This window comes from Oncorhynchus mykiss, chromosome 25, assembly GCF_057628025.1.
Source record: "Oncorhynchus mykiss isolate SJ-2025 chromosome 25, ASM5762802v1, whole genome shotgun sequence".
In the NCBI taxonomy this organism is placed as follows: Eukaryota; Metazoa; Chordata; class Actinopteri; order Salmoniformes; family Salmonidae; genus Oncorhynchus; species Oncorhynchus mykiss.
Genome location: NC_143046.1, coordinates 31,305,515 through 31,328,190, shown reverse-complemented (window position 1 = coordinate 31,328,190; position 22,676 = coordinate 31,305,515). Strand labels below are relative to the sequence as shown.

The 22,676-nt window shown below is 41.4% G+C and overlaps 6 non-coding genes across 6 annotated transcripts; all 6 read right to left on the bottom strand.

The window, feature by feature from the left end:
- Positions 1-1,585: 1,585 nt before the first annotated feature.
- On the bottom strand, positions 1,586-1,658 carry trnaa-agc (transfer RNA alanine (anticodon AGC)). The gene has a single exon. It is a non-coding gene; the product is annotated as a tRNA-Ala (tRNA).
- Positions 1,659-8,682: 7,024 nt separating this feature from the next.
- trnaa-agc (transfer RNA alanine (anticodon AGC)) lies at positions 8,683-8,755 on the bottom strand. Its single transcript has one exon. It is a non-coding gene; the product is annotated as a tRNA-Ala (tRNA).
- A 5,999-nt stretch (positions 8,756-14,754) lies between these two features.
- Positions 14,755-14,827, bottom strand: trnaa-agc (transfer RNA alanine (anticodon AGC)). The gene has a single exon. It is a non-coding gene; the product is annotated as a tRNA-Ala (tRNA).
- A 2,086-nt stretch (positions 14,828-16,913) lies between these two features.
- Positions 16,914-16,986, bottom strand: trnaa-agc (transfer RNA alanine (anticodon AGC)). The gene has a single exon. It is a non-coding gene; the product is annotated as a tRNA-Ala (tRNA).
- A 543-nt stretch (positions 16,987-17,529) lies between these two features.
- trnaa-agc (transfer RNA alanine (anticodon AGC)) lies at positions 17,530-17,602 on the bottom strand. Its single transcript has one exon. It is a non-coding gene; the product is annotated as a tRNA-Ala (tRNA).
- Positions 17,603-19,629: 2,027 nt separating this feature from the next.
- Positions 19,630-19,702, bottom strand: trnaa-agc (transfer RNA alanine (anticodon AGC)). Its single transcript has one exon. It is a non-coding gene; the product is annotated as a tRNA-Ala (tRNA).
- Positions 19,703-22,676: the final 2,974 nt, after the last annotated feature.

The window sequence follows — 22,676 nt, the reverse complement described above, 5'->3', positions numbered from 1 at the left end:
TTGTGTAAGCGTAACTTGGGAAGTGTAGTGGAAGTGTAGTTTCGTTGGATGGAAGAACCAATAGCTGTATGGATCTGCGCAAAACCGCTACAGTAAGTGTATCTTTTTTATTTGAAGGATCCTTTCTTGCTGATGAAAGATAAGGGCCATGTGTTTCGAAAACCGTATTGCAAGCGGTGATTATTGACGTTTCTAAACATTAAAACAATGTCAAGATTGTAGTTCACGTGAGGTGGGCGATGCTACTGGCTGAAAACTAGGGAGAAGGCAGAAGAGGTGGGTAGTAACACGTTACATGTAGTTAGGTACATTTTTGGAGGAACTAGTACTTTTCTAGTTACTCTCTGTGGGCTGTACTTGTAATCTTATAATCAAGTAATTTCTGAAGGAAGTAACTTACTTTTACTTCATTACATTTTACCAAATCACTTCAGTTACACAGCTTTATACTATTGTATTGTCACTGTCAGATGAAAACGTTGTCCCTCCAAATACTTTATTTAAAATAAATTATTTTACATGAATCGATACTATTGGTTCCCAATTAGCTGTCAAGCTCCCACCTATTCCTCTCTTTGGATTGGTGGATCCATGTCGTTATTTAATACTTTTTGGAGTATTCAATGAGGGGTGTTGACGTCAACCGCATGTATTCAATGGTAAGAGATATTATGCTACTTGCCTCATGTCATGAATATGCATAGCCATCTCGAGACAACTCCTATATAAAGTGATTTTATTTGGAATGAGTCCAAATAAAAGTTTGCGAAACGTAGCGCGTACAGTAGGTCACTTCTTGAATACGTACTCCATTTGGACTTATTTTGAAGCATGCATAGATGCAAGCTTCAAAGGAAAGTATGCAAATAAATATGACAAAAACGTTAAAAAAATTTACACAACATCTATTGAAATCAATGGCAGCTAAATTGTTACGATTCACATATCGAGCTGATAATTGTGAAGTCAAACGTTTGCTTTGTGTATATCTTGATTCGTCTATTGTTGCCATTGTCCTGGCTGGAAGGAGGTTCAGTGAATGGGGCTGTGAAGCGTGAGGTAATACAGTAGGGGGAGTGCGAGTGCTTCTTAAATGTATTGCTTTAAGCATTCTCCTCACTCTCGTCCACACAAAAACGTACTCAAGAGAACGGAGTGGAGAATACAATCGGAGCATGAGTGTGGAGCATGGTAGTATGTTTGGAAAAACACCCCTAGAGTTTGAGAGTTACAAGCCCCCACTCACCCAGTAATTTTTGAACTGTCCCTAAATTATCCTATTAAAACACTACATGGGAAATACGTCATGAACTCACAACAATTGAAAGTGCAGAGTATAAAACAGTACTTAGCCTAATATATTATGAACAGCCACGATAGCGTCGTCTACTGTTTGGTCTATTTTGAATCAATATTTCAACTCGCCACCATACTCTACCTTCCACTGGTGTTTCCCAACTGCAGTCCTCAGGTTGCCCCAGCAACACACATTCACATTTTAGAGCCATTCAAGCACACTTCAAGTTAGTTAAATCAGTCCAGACCTACAACAACAATGTGTGCTGATTGAACCAAACTAAATAGTTGGAGGATGCGGGCATCGATCCCGCTACCTCTCGCATGCTAAGCGAGCGCTCTACCATTTGAGCTAATCCCCCTGTGTCTCCAACAAGAAGTATGAAATCTCAATGACCGCACTGCCAAATCCCTCGTCCATAAGTAAGGATACTTTTTAAAGAGTATGCTTGCTTCAGCTGTCTAAAAGTATTTTTCATGGTAGTTCAGTAAAGGTTGAAGTAGTGACTGCAGTAAGCCCAGTGGTGGAAATAGTTGTATTGTTGGGTTAGTGAGTTTTGGGTGTATGATAGCAGAAAAACCTGCGAGTCTGGAGTTCCCCCTGCTGGCTGTCTGTGGAATAACATTAGGATCAGTTGATCGTGGGGAAATGCATGTTAGTCGCCCGAAACATGGTCACTGTTTTCCTGTCTTTTGTCGTGCTTATGCTCACTGCGTCTCAGTGGATCGCTCCAAGGCCTTTCTACTGTAAGCAGAGGAGAGGACAGCCTTCCAGTAGAATAAATAAGAGTCACAGCTCCCAACATTTACTAACAAATGAACAGCTACTAAATCAAAGATCTGTCTCATAAACTACACATGTGCCTACATGTGATAACCAAAGGGGATTTTTGCATTACCCCAAGCGACCACATAATTTGTCCCTTTAATTGAAGTAATAATTAGGTGGTTTGGTGGGATTTCCTAAATTCCAGTGTGTTTCTGCTTGCCACAACAAAGTCAAAAGAGAGAATGAACTGGCACACAGACTAAGATATTAGGACCTGTTTAGTAGCAAACAGAAGGCTGTCCATCATATCGCAAAGCCATTATGACAAGGGCTCGTCCTCCCCTGTAGGATAAATAATAATAATTATGATTTATTCTATATAGCACTTTTCATTACACACAGAATCTCAAAGTAGCTTTAAAAACTCAAATAAACTCAAGGTGATCTGGTACATACTTGGCCGATGGCTTCCAAAGCTTCAGATGATAATAATAAGATGGAGAGTGATGGAGTCTGTAGTTAGAGAGGAGTTGAGGCAGTAAGGCAGTTCACTTCAGATACTTAGCTTGCACTTGTATGTGCTAGAGAACTGTGCTACATACCAATTATTTTCAATATGTATAAATATAGAGATAGAAATATATGTATGACTCCTGCTCTTTTTGTTTTACCTTTTAATAAATCACTTAAATGGGGATCCCTCTTAATGGTTCATGAGTAATTTGGTATTGTTCGGCATGTTTAACGTTACCTGCCTAAGTACCTTAGATCGCAAGCCCATAATTAGTCAATAGGGCTGACTGGCTAGCTACTAGTACTGTTAACTAGCCAGATAGCCACAAAGCATTGTTAGCTAGCTAATGTAACCATGAAGAATTGACATATATCTTACATATTATTCGTTTTAGGTCATTTTTGTCCTGTTTAGCTATCTGGCTAGCTAAATTGTTACGATTCACATATCTAGCTGATAATTGTGAAGTCAAACGTTTGCTTTGTGTATATCTTGATTCGTCTATTGTTGCCATTGTCCTGGCTGGAAGGAGGTTCAGTGAATGGGGCTGTGAAGCGTGAGGTAATACAGTAGGGGGAGTGCGAGTGCTTCTTAAATGTATTGCTTTATGCATTCTCCTCACTCGCGTCCACACAAAAACGTACTCAAGAGAACGGAGTGGAGAATACAATCGGAGCATGAGTGTGGAGCATGGTAGTATGTTTGGAAAAACACCCCTAGAGTTTGAGAGCTACAAGCCCCCACTCACCCACTAATTTTTGAACTGTCCCTAAATTATCCTATTAAAACACTACATGGGAAATACGTCATGAACTCACAACAATTGAAAGTGCAGAGTATAAAACAGTACTTAGCCTAATATATTATTAACAGCCATGATAGCGTCGTCTACTGGTAGGTCTATTTTGAATCAATGTTTCAACTCGCCAACACACTCTACCTTCCACTGGTGTTTCCCAACTGCAGTCCTCAGGTTGCCCCAGCAACACACATTCACATTTTAGAGCCAGACAAGTACACTTGATTCAATTAGTTAACTAATCCTTCGATTAGTTAAATCAGTCCAGAGCTACAACAACAATGTGTGCTGATTGAACCAAACTAAATAGTTGGAGGATGCGGGCATCGATCCAGCTACCTCTCGCATGCTAAGCGGGCGCTCTACCATTTGAGCTAATCCCCCTGTGCCGCCAACAAGAAGTATGAAATCTCAATGACCGCACTGCCAAATCCCTCATCCATAAGAAAGGATACTTTTTAAAAAGTATGCTTGCTTCAGCTGTCTAAAAGTATTTTTCATGGTAGTTCAGTAAAGGTTGAAGTAGTGACTGCAGTAAGCCCAGTGGTGGAAATAGTTGTATTGTTGGGTTAGTGAGTTCTGGGTGTATGATAGCAGAAAAACCTGCGAGTCTGGAGTTCCCCCTGCTGTCTGTGGAATAACATTAGGATCAGTTGATCGTGGGGAAATGCATGTTAGTCGCCCGAAACATGGTCACTGTTTTCCTGTCTTTTGTCGTGCTTATGCTCACTGCGTCTCAGTGGATCGCTCCAAGGCCTTTCTACTGTAAGCAGAGGAGAGGACAGCCTTCCAGTAGAATAAATAAGAGTCACAGCTCCCAACATTTACTAACAAATGAACAGCTACTAAATCAAAGATCTGTCTCATAAACTTCACATGTGCCTACATGTGATAACCAAAGGGGATTTTTGCATTACCCCAAGCGACCACATAATTTGTCCCTTTAATTTAAGTAATAATTCGGTGGTTTGGTGGGATTTCCTAAATTCCAGTGTGTTTCTGCTTGCCACAACAAAGTCAAAAGTGTAGTCTGGCCCAGGAGTGGGAAGGTGAACGGAAAGGCTCTGGAGCAACGAACCGCCCTTGCTGTCTCTGCCTGGCCGGTTCCCCTCTTTCCACTGGGATTCTCTGCCTCTAACCCTATTACAGGGGCTGAGTCACTGGCTTACTGGGGCTCTCTCATGCCGTTCCTGGAGGGGGTGCGTCACCTGAGTGGGTTGATTCACTGATGTGGTCATCCTGCCTGGGTTCGCCCCCCCCCCCTTGGGTTGTGCCGTGGCGGAGATCTTTGTGGGCTATACTCAGCCTTGTCTCAGGATGGTAAGTTGGTAGTTGAAGATATCCCTCTAGTGGTGTGGGGGCTGTGCTTTGGCAAAATGGGTGGGGTTATATCCTTCCTGTTTGGCCCTGTCCGGGGGTGTCCTCGGATGGGGCCACAGTGTCTCCTGACCCATCCTGTCTCAGCCTCCAGTATTTATGCTGCAGTAGTTTATGTGTCGGGGGGCTAGGGTCAGTTTGTTATATCTGGAGTACTTCTCCTGTCCTATTCAGTGTCCTGTGTGAATCTAAGTGTGCGTTCTCTAATTCTCTCCTTCTCTCTTTCTTTCTCTCTCTCGGAGGACCTGAGCCCTAGGACCATGCCCCAGGACTACCTGACATGATGACTCCTTGCTGTCCCCAGTCCACCTGGCCGTGCTGCTGCTCCAGTTTCAACTGTTCTGCCTTATTATTATTTGACCATGCTGGTCATTTATGAACATTTGAACATCTTGGCCATATTCTGTTATAATCTCCAGCCAGAAGAGGACTGGCCATCCCACATATGCTCTCTCTAATTCTCTCTTTCTTTCTCTCTCTCGGAGGACCTGAGCCCTAGGACCATGCCCCAGGAATACCTGACATGATGACTCCTTGCTGTCCCCAATCCACCTGACTGTGCTGCTGCTCCAGTTTCAACTGTTCTGCCTTATTATTATTCGACCATGCTGGTCATTTATGAACATTTGAACATCTTGGCCATGTTCTGTTATAATCTCCACCCGGCACAGCCAGAAGAGGACTGGCCACCCCACATAGCCTGGTTCCTCTCTAGGTTTCTTCCTAGGTTTTGGCCTTTCTAGGGAGTTTTTCCTAGCCACCGTGCTTCTACACCTGCATTGCTTGCTGTTTGGGGTTTTAGGCTGGGTTTCTGTACAGCACTTTGAGATATCAGCTGATGTACGAAGGGCTATATAAATACATTTGATTTGATTTGATTTGAAAAGAGAGAATTAACTGGCACACAGACTAAGATATTAGGACCTGTTTAGTAGCAAACAGAAGGCTGTCCATCATATCGCAAAGCCATTATGACAAGGGCTCCTCCTCCCCTGTAGGATAAATAATAATTATTATGATTTATTCTATATAGCACTTTTCATTACACACAGAATCTGAAAGTAGCTTTAAAAACTCAAATAACGTGGAGCATGGTAGTATGTTTGGAAAAACACCCCTAGAGTTTGAGAGCTACAAGCCCCCACTCACCCAGTAATTTTTGAACTATCCCTAAATTATCCTATTAAAACACTACATGGGAAATATGTCATGAACTCACAACAATAAAGTGCAGAGTATAAAACAGTACTTAGCCTAATATATTATTAACAGCCACGATAGCGTCGTCTACTGGTAGGTCTATTTTGAATCAATGTTTCAACTCGCCAACACACTCTACCTTCCACTGGTGTTTCCCAACTGCAGTCCTCAGGTTTCCCCAGCAACACACATCCACATTTTAGAGCCAGACAAGCACACTTGATTCAATTTGTTAACTAATCCTTCGATTAGTTAAATCAGTCCAGAGCTACAACAAGGTGTGCTGATTGAACCAAACTAAATAGTTGGAGGATGCGGGCATCGATCCCGCTACCTCTCACATGCTAAGCGAGCACTCTACCATTTGAGCTAATCCCCCTGTGCCTCCAACAAGAAGTATGAAATCTCAATGACCACACTGCCAAATCCCTCGTCCATAAGAAAGGATACTTTTTTAAAAGTATGCTTGCTTCAGCTGTCTAAAAGTATTTTTCATGGTAGTTCAGTAAAGGTTGAAGTAGTGATAGGAGTAAGCCCAGTGGTGGAAATAGTTGTATTGTTGGGTTAGTGAGTTCTGGGTGTATGATAGCAGAAAAACCTGCGAGTCTGGAGTTCCCCCTGCTGGCTGTCTGTGGAATAACATTAGGATCAGTTGATCGTGGGGAAATGCATGTTAGTCGCCCGAAACATGGTCACTGTTTTCCTGTCTTTTGTCGTGCTTATGCTCACTGCGTCTCAGTGGATCGCTCCAAGGCCTTTCTACTGTAAGCAGAGGAGAGGACAGCCTTCCAGTAGAATACATAAGAGTAACAGCTCCCAACATTTACTAACAAATGAACAGCTACTAAATCAAAGATCTGTCTCATAAACTACACATGTGCCTACATGTGATAACCAAAGGGGATTTTTGCATTACCCCAAGCGACCACATAATTTGTCCCTTTAATTTAAGTAATAATTCGGTGGTTTGGTGGGATTTCCTAAATTCCAGTGTGTTTCTGCTTGCCACAACAAAGTCAAAAGAGAGAATGAACTGGCACACAGACTAAGATATTAGGACCTGTTTAGTAGCAAAAAGAAGGCTGTCCATCGTATCGCAAAGCCATTATGACAAGGGCTCCTCCTCCCCTGTAGGATAAATAATAATAATAATGATTTATTCTATATAGCACTTTTCATTACACACAGAATCTCAAAGTAGCTTTAAAAACTCAAATAAACTCAAGGTGATCTGGTACATACTTGGCCGATGGCTTCCAAAGCTTCAGATGATAATAATAAGATGGAGAGTGATGGAGTCTGTAGTTAGAGAGGAGTTGAGGCAGTAAGGCAGTTAGTTCACTTCAGATACTTTGCTTGCACTTGTATGTGCTAGAGAACTGTGCTACATACCAATTATTTTCAATATGTATAAATATAGAGATAGAAATATATGTATGACTCCTGCTCTTTTTGTTTTACCTTTTAATAAAGCACTTAAATGGGGATCCCTCTTAATGGTTCATGAGTAATTTGGTATTGTTCGGCATGTTTAACGTTACCTGCCTAAGTACCTTAGATCGCAAGCCCATAATTAGTCAATAGGGCTGACTGGCTAGCTACTAGTACTGTTAACTAGCCAGATAGCCACAAAGCATTGTTAGCTAGCTAATGTAACCATGAAGAATTGACATCTATCTTACATATTATTCGTTTTAGGTCATTTTTGTCCTGTTTAGCTATCTGGCTAGCTAAATTGTTACGATTCACATATCTAGCTGATAATTGTGAAGTCAAACGTTTGCTTTGTGTATATCTTGATTCGTCTATTGTTGCCATTGTCCTGGCTGGAAGGAGGTTCAGTGAATGGGGCTGTGAAGCGTGAGGTAATACAGTAGGGGGAGTGCGAGTGCTTCTTAAATGTATTGCTTTATGCATTCTCCTCACTCGCGTCCACACAAAAACGTACTCAAGAGAACGGAGTGGAGAATACAATCGGAGCATGAGTGTGGAGCATGGTAGTATGTTTGGAAAAACACCCCTAGAGTTTGAGAGCTACAAGCCCCCACTCACCCAGTAATTTTTGAACTGTCCCTAAATTATCCTATTAAAACACTACATGGGAAATACGTCATGAACTCACAACAATTGAAAGTGCAGAGTATAAAACAGTACTTAGCCTAATATATTATGAACAGCCATGATAGCGTCGTCTACTGTTTGGTCTATTTTGAATCAATATTTCATCTCGCCACCACACTCTACGTATTTCCCACTGGTGTTTCCCAACTGCAGTCCTCAGGTTGCCCCAGCAACACACATTCACATTTTAGAACCAGACAAGCACGCTTGATTCAATTTGTTAACTAATCCTTCGATTAGTTAAATCAGTCCAGAGCTACAACAACGTGTGCTGATTGAACCAAACTAAATAGTTGGAGGATGCGGGCATCGATCCTGCTACCTCTCGCATGCTAAGCGAGCGCTCTACCATTTGAGCTAATCCCCCTGTGCCTCCAACAAGAAGTATGAAATCTCAATGACCGCACTGCCAAATCCCTCGTCCATAAGAAAGGATACTTTTTAACAAGTATGCTTGCTTCAGCTGTCTAAAAGTATTTTTCATGGTAGTTCAGTAAAGGTTGAAGTAGTGATAGGAGTAAGCCCAGTGGTGGAAATAGTTGTATTGTTGGGTTAGTATCCAGAGCTACAACAACAATGTGTGCTGATTGAACCAAACTAAATAGTTGGAGGATGCGGGCATCGATCCCGCTACCTCTCGCATGCTAAGCGAGCGCTCTACCATTTGAGCTAATCCCCCTGTGCCTCCAACAAGAAGTATGAAATCTCAATGACCGCACTGCCAAATCCCTCGTCCATAAGAAAGGATACTTTTTAACAAGTATGCTTGCTTCAGCTGTCTAAAAGTATTTTTCATGGTAGTTCAGTAAAGGTTGAAGTAGTGATAGGAGTAAGCCCAGTGGTGGAAATAGTTGTATTGTTGGGTTAGTATCCAGAGCTACAACAACAATGTGTGCTGATTGAACCAAACTAAATAGTTGGAGGATGCGGGCATCGATCCCGCTACCTCTCGCATGCTAAGCAATCGCTCTACCATTTGAGCTAATCCCCCTGTTCATCCATCAAGAAGTATGAAATCTCAATGACCACACTGCCAAATCCCTCGTCCATAAGTAAGGATACTTTTTAAAAAGTATGCTTGCTTCAGCTGTCTAAGAGTATTTTTCATGGTAGTTCAGTAAAAGTGGAAGTAGTGACTGCAGTAAGCCCAGTGGTGGAAATAGTTGTATTGTTGGGTTAGTATCCAGAGCTACAACAACAATGTGTGCTGATTGAACCAATCTAAATAGTTGGAGGATGCAGGCATCGATCCCGCTACCTCTCGCATGCAAAGCGAGCGCTCTATCGTTTGAGCTAATCCCCCTGTGCCTCCAACAAGATGTATGAAATCTCATTGACCGCACTGCCAAATCCCTCGTCCATAAGAAAGGATACTTTTTTTAAAGTATGCTTGCTTCAGCTGTCTAAAAGTATTTTTCATGGTAGTTCAGTAAAGGTTGAAGTAGTGATAGGAGTATGCCCAGTGGTGGAAATAGTTGTATTGTTGGGTTAGTATCCAGAGCTACAACAACAATGTGTGCTGATTGAAACAAACTAAATAGTTGGACGATGCGTGCATCGATTCCGCTACCTCTCGCATGCTAAGCGAGCGCTCTTCCATTTGAGCTAATCCCCCTGTGCCTCCAACAAGAAGTATGAAATCTCAATGACCGCACTGCCAAATCCCTCGTCCATAAGAAAGGATACTTTTTAACAAGTATGCTTGCTTCAGCTGTCTAAAAGTATTTTTCATGGTAGTTCAGTAAAGGTTGAAGTAGTGATAGGAGTAAGCCCAGTGGTGGAAATAGTTGTAATGTTGGGTTAGTATCCAGAGCTACAACAACAATGTGTGCTGATTGAACCAAACTAAATAGTTGGAGGATGCGGGCATCGACCCCGCTACCTCTCACATGCTAAGCAAGCTCTCTACCATTTGAGCTAATCCCCCTGTGCATCCAACAAGAAGTATGAAATCTCAATGACCACACTGCCAAATCCCTCGTCCATAAGTAAGGATACTTTTTAAAAAGTATGCTTGCTTCAGCTGTCTAAAAGTATTTTTCATGGTAGTTCAGTAAAGGTGGAAGTAGTGACTGCAGTAAGCCCAGTGGTGGAAATAGTTGTATTGTTGGGTTAGTGAGTTTTGGGTGTATGATAGCAGAAAAACCTGCGAGTCTGGAGTTCCCCCTGCTGGCTGTCTGTGGAATAACATTAGGATCAGTTGATCGTGGGGAAATGCATGTTAGTCGCCCGAAACATGGTCACTGTTTTCCTGTCTTTTGTCGTGCTTATGCTCACTGCGTCTCAGTGGATCGCTCCAAGGCCTTTCTACTGTAAGCAGAGGAGAGGACAGCCTTCCAGTAGAATAAATAAGAGTCACAGCTCCCAACATTTACTAACAAATGAACAGCTACTAAATCAAAGATCTGTCTCATAAACTACACATGTGCCTACATGTGATAACCAAAGGGGATTTTTGCATTACCCCAAGCGACCACATAATTTGTCCCTTTAATTGAAGTAATAATTTGGTGGTTTGGTGGGATTTCCTAAATTCCAGTGTGTTTCTGCTTGCCACAACAAAGTCAAAAGAGAGAATGAACTGGCACACAGACTAAGATATTAGGACCTGTTTAGTAGCAAACAGAAGGCTGTCCATCATATCGCAAAGCCATTATGACAAGGGCTCCTCCTCCCCTGTAGGATAAATAATAATAATGATGATTTATTCTATATAGCACTTTTCATTACACACAGAATCTCAAAGTAGCTTCAAAAACTCAAATAAACTCAAGGTGATCTGGTACATACTTGGCCGATGGCTTCCAAAGCTTCAGATGATAATAATAAGATGGAGAGTGATGGAGTCTGTAGTTAGAGAGGAGTTGAGGCAGTTCACTTCAGATACTTAGCTTGCACTTGTATGTGCTAGAGAACTGTGCTACATACCAATTATTTTCAATATGTATAAATATAGAGATATAAATATATGTATGACTCCTGCTCTTTTTGTTTTACCTTTTAATAAATCACTTAAATGGGGATCCCTCTTAATGGTTCATGAGTAATTTGGTATTTTTCGGCATGTTTAACGTTACCTGCCTAAGTACCTTAGATCGCAAGCCCATAATTAGTCAATAGGGCTGACTGGCTAGCTACTAGTACTGTTAACTAGCCAGATAGCAACAAAGCATTGTTAGCTAGCTAATGTAACCATGAAGAATTGACATCTATCTTACATATTATTCGTTTTAGGTCATTTTTGTCCTGTTTAGCTATCTGGCTAGCTAAATTGTTACGATTCACATATCTAGCTGATAATTGTGACGTCAAACGTTTGCTTTGTGTATATCTTGATTCGTCTATTGTTGCCATTGTCCTGGCTGGAAGGAGGTTCAGTGAATGGGGCTGTGAAGCGTGAGGTAATACAGTAGGGGGAGTGCGAGTGCTTCTTAAATGTATTGCTTTATGCATTCTCCTCACTCGCGTCCACACAAAAACGTACTCAAGAGAACGGAGTGGAGAATACAATCGGAGCATGAGTGTGGAGCATGGTAGTATGTTTGGAAAAACACCCCTAGAGTTTGAGAGCTACAAGCCCCCACTCACCCAGTAATTTTTGAACTGTCCCTAAATTATCCTATTAAAACACTACATGGGAAATACGTCATGAACTCACAACAATTGAAAGTGCAGAGTATAAAACAGTACTTAGCCTAATATATTATGAACAGCCACGATAGCGTCGTCTACTGTTTGGTCTATTTTGAATCAATATTTCAACTCGCCACCACACTCTACATATTTCCCACTGGTGTTTCCCAACTGCAGTCCTCAGGTTGCCCCAGCAACACACATTCACATTTTAGAGCCAGACAAGCACGCTTGATTCAATTTGTTTACTAATCCTTCGATTAGTTAAATCAGTCCAGAGCTACAACAACAATGTGTGCTGATTGAACCAAACTAAATATTTGGAGGATGCGGGCATCGATCCCACTACCTCTCGCATGCTAAGCGAGCGCTCTACCATTTGAGCTAATCCCCCTGTGCCTCCAACAAGAAGTATGAAATTTCAATGACCGCACTGACAAATCCCTCGTCCATAAGAAAGGATACTTTTTAACAAGTATGCTTGATTCAGATGTCTAAAAGTATTTTTCATGGTAGTTCAGTAAAGGTTGAAGTAGTGATAGGAGTAAGCCCAGTGGTGGAAATAGTTGTATTGTTGGGTTAGTATCCAGAGCTACAACAACAATGTGTGCTGATTGAACCAAACTAAATAGTTGGAGGATGCAGGTATCGATCCCGCTACCTCTCGCATGCTAAGCGAGCGCTCTACCATTTGAGCTAATCCCCCTGTGCCTCCAACAAGAAGTATGAAATCTCAATGACCGCACTGCCAAATCCCTCGTCCATAAGAAAGGATACTTTTTAACAAGTATGCTTGCTTCAGCTGTCTAAAAGTATTTTTCATGGTAGTTCAGTAAAGGTTGAAGTAGTGATAGGAGTAAGCCCAGTGGTGGAAATAGTTGTAATGTTGGGTTAGTATCCAGAGCTACAACAACAATGTGTGCTGATTGAACCAAACTAAATAGTTGGAGGATGCGGGCATCGACCCCGCTACCTCTCACATGCTAAGCAAGCTCTCTACCATTTGAGCTAATCCCCCTGTGCATCCAACAAGAAGTATGAAATCTCAATGACCACACTGCCAAATCCCTCGTCCATAAGTAAGGATACTTTTTAAAAAGTATGCTTGCTTCAGCTGTCTAAAAGTATTTTTCATGGTAGTTCAGTAAAGGTGGAAGTAGTGACTGCAGTAAGCCCAGTGGTGGAAATAGTTGTATTGTTGGGTTAGTGAGTTTTGGGTGTATGATAGCAGAAAAACCTGCGAGTCTGGAGTTCCCCCTGCTGGCTGTCTGTGGAATAACATTAGGATCAGTTGATCGTGGGGAAATGCATGTTAGTCGCCCGAAACATGGTCACTGTTTTCCTGTCTTTTGTCGTGCTTATGCTCACTGCGTCTCAGTGGATCGCTCCAAGGCCTTTCTACTGTAAGCAGAGGAGAGGACAGCCTTCCAGTAGAATAAATAAGAGTCACAGCTCCCAACATTTACTAACAAATGAACAGCTACTAAATCAAAGATCTGTCTCATAAACTACACATGTGCCTACATGTGATAACCAAAGGGGATTTTTGCATTACCCCAAGCGACCACATAATTTGTCCCTTTAATTGAAGTAATAATTCGGTGGTTTGGTGGGATTTCCTAAATTCCAGTGTGTTTCTGCTTGCCACAACAAAGTCAAAAGAGAGAATGAACTGGCACACAGACTAAGATATTAGGACCTGTTTAGTAGCAAACAGAAGGCTGTCCATCATATCGCAAAGCCATTATGACAAGGGCTCCTCCTCCCCTGTAGGATAAATAATAATAATGATGATTTATTCTATATAGCACTTTTCATTACACACAGAATCTCAAAGTAGCTTTAAAAACTCAAATAAACTCAAGGTGATCTGGTACATACTTGGCCGATGGCTTCCAAAGCTTCAGATGATAATAATAAGATGGAGAGTGATGGAGTCTGTAGTTAGAGAGGAGTTGAGGCAGTTCACTTCAGATACTTAGCTTGCACTTGTATGTGCTAGAGAACTGTGCTACATACCAATTATTTTCAATATGTATAAATATAGAGATAGAAATATATGTATGACTCCTGCTCTTTTTGTTTTACCTTTTAATAAATCACTTAAATGGGGATCCCTCTTAATGGTTCATGAGTAATTTGGTATTGTTCGGCATGTTTAACGTTACCTGCCTAAGTACCTTAGATCGCAAGCCCATAATTAGTCAATAGGGCTGACTGGCTAGCTACTAGTACTGTTAACTAGCCAGATAGCAACAAAGCATTGTTAGCTAGCTAATGTAACCATGAAGAATTGACATCTATCTTACATATTATTCGTTTTAGGTCATTTTTGTCCTGTTTAGCTATCTGGCTAGCTAAATTGTTACGATTCACATATCTAGCTGATAATTGTGACGTCAAACGTTTGCTTTGTGTATATCTTGATTCGTCTGTTGTTGCCATTGTCCTGGCTGGAAGGAGGTTCAGTGAATGGGGGTGTGAAGCGTGAGGTAATACAGTATTGGGAGTGCGAGTGCTTCTTAAATGTATTGCTTTATGCATTCTCCTCACTCGCGTCCACACAAAAACGTACTCAAGAGAACGGAGTGGAGAATACAATCGGAGCATGAGTGTGGAGCATGGTAGTATGTTTGGAAAAACACCCCTAGAGTTTGAGAGCTACAAGCCCCCACTCACCCAGTAATTTTTGAACTGTCCCTAAATTATCCTATTAAAACACTACATGGGAAATACGTCATGAACTCACAACAATTGAAAGTGCAGAGTATAAAACAGTACTTAGCCTAATATATTATGAACAGCCACGATAGCGTCGTCTACTGTTTGGTCTATTTTGAATCAATATTTCAACTCGCCACCACACTCTACGTATTTCCCACTGGTGTTTCCCAACTGCAGTCCTCAGGTTGCCCCAGCAACACACATTCACATTTTAGAGCCAGACAAGCACGCTTGATTCAATTTGTTTACTAATCCTTCGATTAGTTAAATCAGTCCAGAGCTACAACAACAATGTGTGCTGATTGAACCAAACTAAATAGTTGGAGGATGCGGGCATCGATCCCGCTACCTCTCGCATGCTAAGCGAGCGCTCTACCATTTGAGCTAATCCCCCTGTGCCTCCAACAAGAAGTATGAAATCTCAATGACCGCACTGCCAAATCCCTCGTCCATAAGAAAGGATACTTTTTAACAAGTATGCTTGCTTCAGCTGTCTAAAATTATTTTTCATGGTAGTTCAGTAAAGGTTGAAGTAGTGATAGGAGTAAGCCCAGTGGTGGAAATAGTTGTATTGTTATCCAGATCTACAACAACAATGTGTGCTGATTGAACCAAACTAAATAGTTGGAGGATGTGGGCATCGATCCCGCTACCTCTCGCATGCTAAGCGAGCGCTCTACCATTTGAGCCAATCCCCCTGTGCCTCCAACAAGAAGTATGAAATCTCAATGACCGCACTGCCAAATCCCTCGTCCATAAGAAAGGATACTTTTTAACAAGTATGCTTGCTTCAGCTGTCTAAAATTATTTTTCATGGTAGTTCAGTAAAGGTTGAAGTAGTGATAGGAGTAAGCCCAGTGGTGGAAATAGTTGTATTGTTATCCAGATCTACAACAACAATGTGTGCTGATTGAACCAAACTAAATAGTTGGAGGATGTGGGCATCGATCCCGCTACCTCTCGCATGCTAAGCGAGCGCTCTACCATTACCCCAAGCGACCACATAATTTGTCCCTTTAATTGAAGTAATAATTTGGTGGTTTGGTGGGATTTCCTAAATTCCAGTGTGTTTCTGCTTGCCACAACAAAGTCAAAAGAGAGAATGAACTGGCACACAGACTAAGATATTAGGACCTGTTTAGTAGCAAACAGAAGGCTGTCCATCATATCGCAAAGCCATTATGACAAGGGCTCCTCCTCCCCTGTAGGATAAATAATAATAATGATGATTTATTCTATATAGCACTTTTCATTACACACAGAATCTCAAAGTAGCTTCAAAAACTCAAATAAACTCAAGGTGATCTGGTACATACTTGGCCGATGGCTTCCAAAGCTTCAGATGATAATAATAAGATGGAGAGTGATGGAGTCTGTAGTTAGAGAGGAGTTGAGGCAGTTCACTTCAGATACTTAGCTTGCACTTGTATGTGCTAGAGAACTGTGCTACATACCAATTATTTTCAATATGTATAAATATAGAGATATAAATATATGTATGACTCCTGCTCTTTTTGTTTTACCTTTTAATAAATCACTTAAATGGGGATCCCTCTTAATGGTTCATGAGTAATTTGGTATTTTTCGGCATGTTTAACGTTACCTGCCTAAGTACCTTAGATCGCAAGCCCATAATTAGTCAATAGGGCTGACTGGCTAGCTACTAGTACTGTTAACTAGCCAGATAGCAACAAAGCATTGTTAGCTAGCTAATGTAACCATGAAGAATTGACATCTATCTTACATATTATTCGTTTTAGGTCATTTTTGTCCTGTTTAGCTATCTGGCTAGCTAAATTGTTACGATTCACATATCTAGCTGATAATTGTGACGTCAAACGTTTGCTTTGTGTATATCTTGATTCGTCTATTGTTGCCATTGTCCTGGCTGGAAGGAGGTTCAGTGAATGGGGCTGTGAAGCGTGAGGTAATACAGTAGGGGGAGTGCGAGTGCTTCTTAAATGTATTGCTTTATGCATTCTCCTCACTCGCGTCCACACAAAAACGTACTCAAGAGAACGGAGTGGAGAATACAATCGGAGCATGAGTGTGGAGCATGGTAGTATGTTTGGAAAAACACCCCTAGAGTTTGAGAGCTACAAGCCCCCACTCACCCAGTAATTTTTGAACTGTCCCTAAATTATCCTATTAAAACACTACATGGGAAATACGTCATGAACTCACAACAATTGAAAGTGCAGAGTATAAAACAGTACTTAGCCTAATATATTATGAACAGCCACGATAGCGTCGTCTACTGTTTGGTCTATTTTGAATCAATATTTCAACTCGCCACCACACTCTACGTATTTCCCACTGGTGTTTCCCAACTGCAGTCCTCAGGTTGCCCCAGCAACACACATTCACATTTTAGAGCCAGACAAGCACGCTTGATTCAATTTGTTTACTAATCCTTCGATTAGTTAAATCAGTCCAGAGCTACAACAACAATGTGTGCTGATTGAACCAAACTAAATAGTTGGAGGATGCGGGCATCGATCCCGCTACCTCTCGCATGCTAAGCGAGCGCTCTACCATTTGAGCTAATCCCCCTGTGCCTCCAACAAGAAGTATGAAATCTCAATGACCGCACTGCCAAATCCCTCGTCCATAAGAAAGGATACTTTTTAACAAGTATGCTTGCTTCAGCTGTCTAAAATTATTTTTCATGGTAGTTCAGTAAAGGTTGAAGTAGTGATAGGAGTAAGCCCAGTGGTGGAAATAGTTGTATTGTTATCCAGATCTACAACAACAATGTGTGCTGATTGAACCAAACTAAATAGTTGGAGGATGTGGGCATCGATCCCGCTACCTCTCGCATGCTAAGCGAGCGCTCTACCATTTGAGCCAATCCCCCTGTGCCTCCAACAAGAAGTATGAAATCTCAATGACCGCACTGCCAAATTCCTCGTCCATAAGAAAGGATACTTTTTAACAAGTATGCTTGCTTCAGCTGTCTAAAAGTATGTTTCTTGGTAGTTCAGTAAAGGTTGAAGTAGTTAAAGGAGTAAGCCCAGTGGTGGAAATAGTTGTATTGTTGGGTTAGTATCCAGAGCTACAACAACAATGTGTGCTGATTGAACCAAACTAAGTAGTTGGAGGATGCGGGCATCGATCCCGCTACCTCTCGCATGCTAAGCGAGCGCTCTACCATTTGAGCTAATCCCCCTGTGCATCCAACAAGAAGTATGAAATCTCAATGACCACACTGCCAAATCCCTCGTCCATAAGTAAGGATACTTTTTAAAAAGTATGCTTGCTTCAGCTGTCTAAAAGTATTCTTCATGTTGGTTCAGTAAAGGTGGAAGTAGTGACTGCAGTAAGCCCAGTGGTGGAAATAGTTGTATTGTTGGGTTAGTGAGTTTTGGGTGTATGATAGCAGAAAAACCTGCGAGTCTGGAGTTCCCCCTGCTGGCTGTCTGTGGAATAACATTAGGATCAGTTGATCGTGGGGAAATGCATGTTAGTCGCCCGAAACATGGTCACTGTTTTCCTGTCTTTTGTCGTGCTTATGCTCACTGCGTCTCAGTGGATCGCTCCAAGGCCTTTCTACTGTAAGCAGAGGAGAGGACAGCCTTCCAGTAGAATAAATAAGAGTCACAGCTCCCAACATTTACTAACAAATGAACAGCTACTAAATCAAAGATCTGTCTCATAAACTACACATGTGCCTACATGTGATAACCAAAGGGGATTTTTGCATTACCCCAAGCGACCACATAATTTGTCCCTTTAATTGAAGTAATAATTCGGTGGTTTGGTGGGATTTCCTAAATTCCAGTGTGTTTCTGCTTGCCACAACAAAGTCAAAAGAGAGAATGAACTGGCACACAGACTAAGATATTAGGACCTGTTTAGTAGCAAACAGAAGGCTGTCCATCATATCGCAAAGCCATTATGACAAGGGCTCCTCCTCCCCTGTAGGATAAATAATAATAATTATGATTTATTCTATATAGCACTTTTCATTACACACAGAATCTCAAAGTAGCTTTAAAAACTCAAATAAACTCAAGGTGATCTGGTACATACTTGGCCGATGGCTTCCAAAGCTTCAGATGATAATAATAAGATGGAGAGTGATGGAGTCTGTAGTTAGAGAGGAGTTGAGGCAGTTCACTTCAGATACTTAGCTTGCACTTGTATGTGCTAGAGAACTGTGCTACATACCAATTATTTTCAATATGTATAAATATAGAGATAGAAATATATGTATGACTCCTGCTCTTTTTGTTTTACCTTTTAATAAATCACTTAAATGGGGATCCCTCTTAATGGTTCATGAGTAATTTGGTATTGTTCGGCATGTTTAACGTTACCTGCCTAAGTACCTTAGATCGCAAGCCCATAATTAGTCAATAGGGCTGACTGGCTAGCTACTAGTACTGTTAACTAGCCAGATAGCAACAATGCATTGTTAGCTAGCTAATGTAACCATGAAGAATTGACATCTATCTTACATATTATTCGTTTTAGGTCATTTTTGTCCTGTTTAGCTATCTGGCTAGCTAAATTGTTACGATTCACATATCTAGCTGACAATTGTGACGTCAAACGTTTGCTTTGTGTATATCTTGATTCGTCTATTGTTGCCATTGTCCTGGCTGGAAGGAGGTTCAGTGAATGGGGCTGTGAAGCGTGAGGTAATACAGTAGGGGGAGTGCGAGTGCTTCTTAAATGTATTGCTTTATGCATTCTCCTCACTCGCGTCCACACAAAAACGTACTCAAGAGAACGGAGTGGAGAATACAATCGGAGCATGAGTGTGGAGCATGGTAGTATGTTTGGAAAAACACCCCTAGAGTTTGAGAGCTACAAGCCCCCACTCACCCAGTAATTTTTGAACTGTCCCTAAATTATCCTATTAAAACACTACATGGGAAATACGTCATGAACTCACAACAATTGAAAGTGCAGAGTATAAAACAGTACTTAGCCTAATATATTATGAACAGCCACGATAGCGTCGTCTACTGTTTGGTCTATTTTGAATCAATATTTCAACTCGCCACCACACTCTACGTATTTCCCACTGGTGTTTCCCAACTGCAGTCCTCAGGTTGCCCTAGCAACACACATTCACATTTTAGAGCCAGACAAGCACGCTTGATTCAATTTGTTTACTAATCCTTCGATTAGTTAAATCAGTCCAGAGCTACAACAACAATGTGTGCTGATTGAACCAAACTAAATAGTTGGAGGATGCGGGCATCGATCCCGCTACCTCTCGCATGCTAAGCGAGCGCTCTACCATTTGAGCTAATCCCCCTGTGCCTCCAACAAGAAGTATGAAATCTCAATGACCGCACTGCCAAATCCCTCGTCCATAAGAAAGGATACTTTTTAACAAGTATGCTTGCTTCAGCTGTCTAAAAGTATTTTTCATGGTAGTTCAGTAAAGGTTGAAGTAGTGATAGGAGTAAGCCCAGTGGTGGAAATAGTTGTATTGTTATCCAGATCTACAACAACAATGTGTGCTGATTGAACCAAACTAAATAGTTGGAGGATGCAGGCATCGATCCCGCTACCTCTCGCATGCTAAGCAAGCGCTCTACCATTTGAGCCAATCCCCCTGTGCCTCCAACAAGAAGTATGAAATCTCAATGACCGCACTGCCAAATTCCTCGTCCATAAGAAAGGATACTTTTTAACAAGTATGCTTGCTTCAGCTGTCTAAAAGTATTTTTCATGGTAGTTCAGTAAAGGTTGAAGTTGTTATAGGAGTAAGCCCAGTGGTGGAAATAGTTGTATTGTTGGGTTAGTATCCAGAGCTACAACAACAATGTGTGCTGATTGAACCAAACTAAGTAGTTGGAAGATGCGGGCATCGATCCCGCTACCTCTCGCATGCTAAGCAAGCGCTCTACGATTTGAGCTAATCCCCCTGTGCATCCAACAAGAAGTATGAAATCTCAATGACCACACTGCCAAATCCCTCGTCCATAAGTAAGGATACTTTTTAAAGAGTATGCTTGCTTCAGCTGTCTAAAAGTATTCTTCATGGTAGTTCAGTAAAGGTGGAAGTAGTGACTGCAGTAAGCCCAGTGGTGGAAATAGTTGTATTGTTGGGTTAGTGAGTTTTGGGTGTATGATAGCAGAAAAACCTGCGAGTCTGGAGTTCCCCCTGCTGGCTGTCTGTGGAATAACATTAGGATCAGTTGATCGTGGGGAAATGCATGTTAGTCGCCCGAAACATGGTCACTGTTTTCCTGTCTTTTGTCGTGCTTATGCTCACTGCGTCTCAGTGGATCGCTCCAAGGCCTTTCTACTGTAAGCAGAGGAGAGGACAGCCTTCCAGTAGAATAAATAAGAGTCACAGCTCCCAACATTTACTAACAAATGAACAGCTACTAAATCAAAGATCTGTCTCATAAACTACACATGTGCCTACATGTGATAACCAAAGGGGATTTTTGCATTACCCCAAGCGACCACATAATTTGTCCCTTTAATTGAAGTAATAATTCGGTGGTTTGGTGGGATTTCCTAAATTCCAGTGTGTTTCTGCTTGCCACAACAAAGTCAAAAGAGAGAATGAACTGGCACACAGACTAAGATATTAGGACCTGTTTAGTAGCAAATAGAAGGCTGTCCATCATATCGCAAAGCCATTATGACAAGGGCTCCTCCTCCCCTGTAGGATAAATAATAATAATTATGATTTATTCTATATAGCACTTTTCATTACACACAGAATCTCAAAGTAGCTTTAAAAACTCAAATAAACTCAAGGTGATCTGGTACATACTTGGCCGATGGCTTCCAAAGCTTCAGATGATAATAATAAGATGGAGAGTGATGGAGTCTGTAGTTAGAGAGGAGTTGAGGCAGTTCACTTCAGATACTTAGCTTGCACTTGTATGTGCTAGAGAACTGTGCTACATACCAATTATTTTCAATATGTATAAATATAGAGATATAAATATATGTATGACTCCTGCTCTTTTTGTTTTACCTTTTAATAAATCACTTAAATGGGGATCCCTCTTAATGGTTCATGAGTAATTTGGTATTGTTCGGCATGTTTAACGTTACCTGCCTAAGTACCTTAGATCGCAAGCCCATAATTAGTCAATAGGGCTGACTGGCTAGCTACTAGTACTGTTAACTAGCCAGATAGCAACAAAGCATTGTTAGCTAGCTAATGTAACCATGAAGAATTGACATCTATCTTACATATTATTCGTTTTAGGTCATTTTTGTCCTGTTTAGCTATCTGGCTAGCTAAATTGTTACGATTCACATATCTAGCTGATAATTGTGACGTCAAACGTTTGCTTTGTGTATATCTTGATTCGTCTATTGTTGCCATTGTCCTGGCTGGAAGGAGGTTCAGTGAATGGGGCTGTGAAGCGTGAGGTAATACAGTAGGGGGAGTGCGAGTGCTTCTTAAATGTAATGCTTTATGCATTCTCCTGACTCGCGTCCACACAAAAACGTACTCAAGAGAACGGAGTGGAGAATACAATCGGAGCATGAGTGTGGAGCATGGTAGTATGTTTGGAAAAACACCCCTAGAGTTTGAGAGCTACAAGCCCCCACTCACCCAGTAATTTTTGAACTGTCCCTAAATTATCCTATTAAAACACTACATGGGAAATACGTCATGAACTCACAACAATTGAAAGTGCAGAGTATAAAACAGTACTTAGCCTAATATATTATGAACAGCCACGATAGCGTCGTCTACTGTTTGGTCTATTTTGAATCAATATTTCAACTCGCCACCACACTCTACGTATTTCCCACTGGTGTTTCCCAACTGCAGTCCTCAGGTTGCCCCAGCAACACACATTCACATTTTAGAGCCAGACAAGCACGCTTGATTCAATTTGTTTACTAATCCTTCGATTAGTTAAATCAGTCCAGAGCTACAACAACAATGTGTGCTGATTACAACAAATAGTTGTATTGTTGGGTTAGTGAGTTTTGGGTGTATGATAGCAGAAAAACCTGCGAGTCTGGAGTTCCCCCTGCTGGCTGTCTGTGGAATAACATTAGGATCAGTTGATCGTGGGGAAATGCATGTTAGTCGCCCGAAACATGGTCACTGTTTTCCTGTCTTTTGTCGTGCTTATGCTCACTGCGTCTCAGTGGATCGCTCCAAGGCCTTTCTACTGTAAGCAGAGGAGAGGACAGCCTTCCAGTAGAATAAATAAGAGTCACAGCTCCCAACATTTACTAACAAATGAACAGCTACTAAATCAAAGATCTGTCTCATAAACTACACATGTGCCTACATG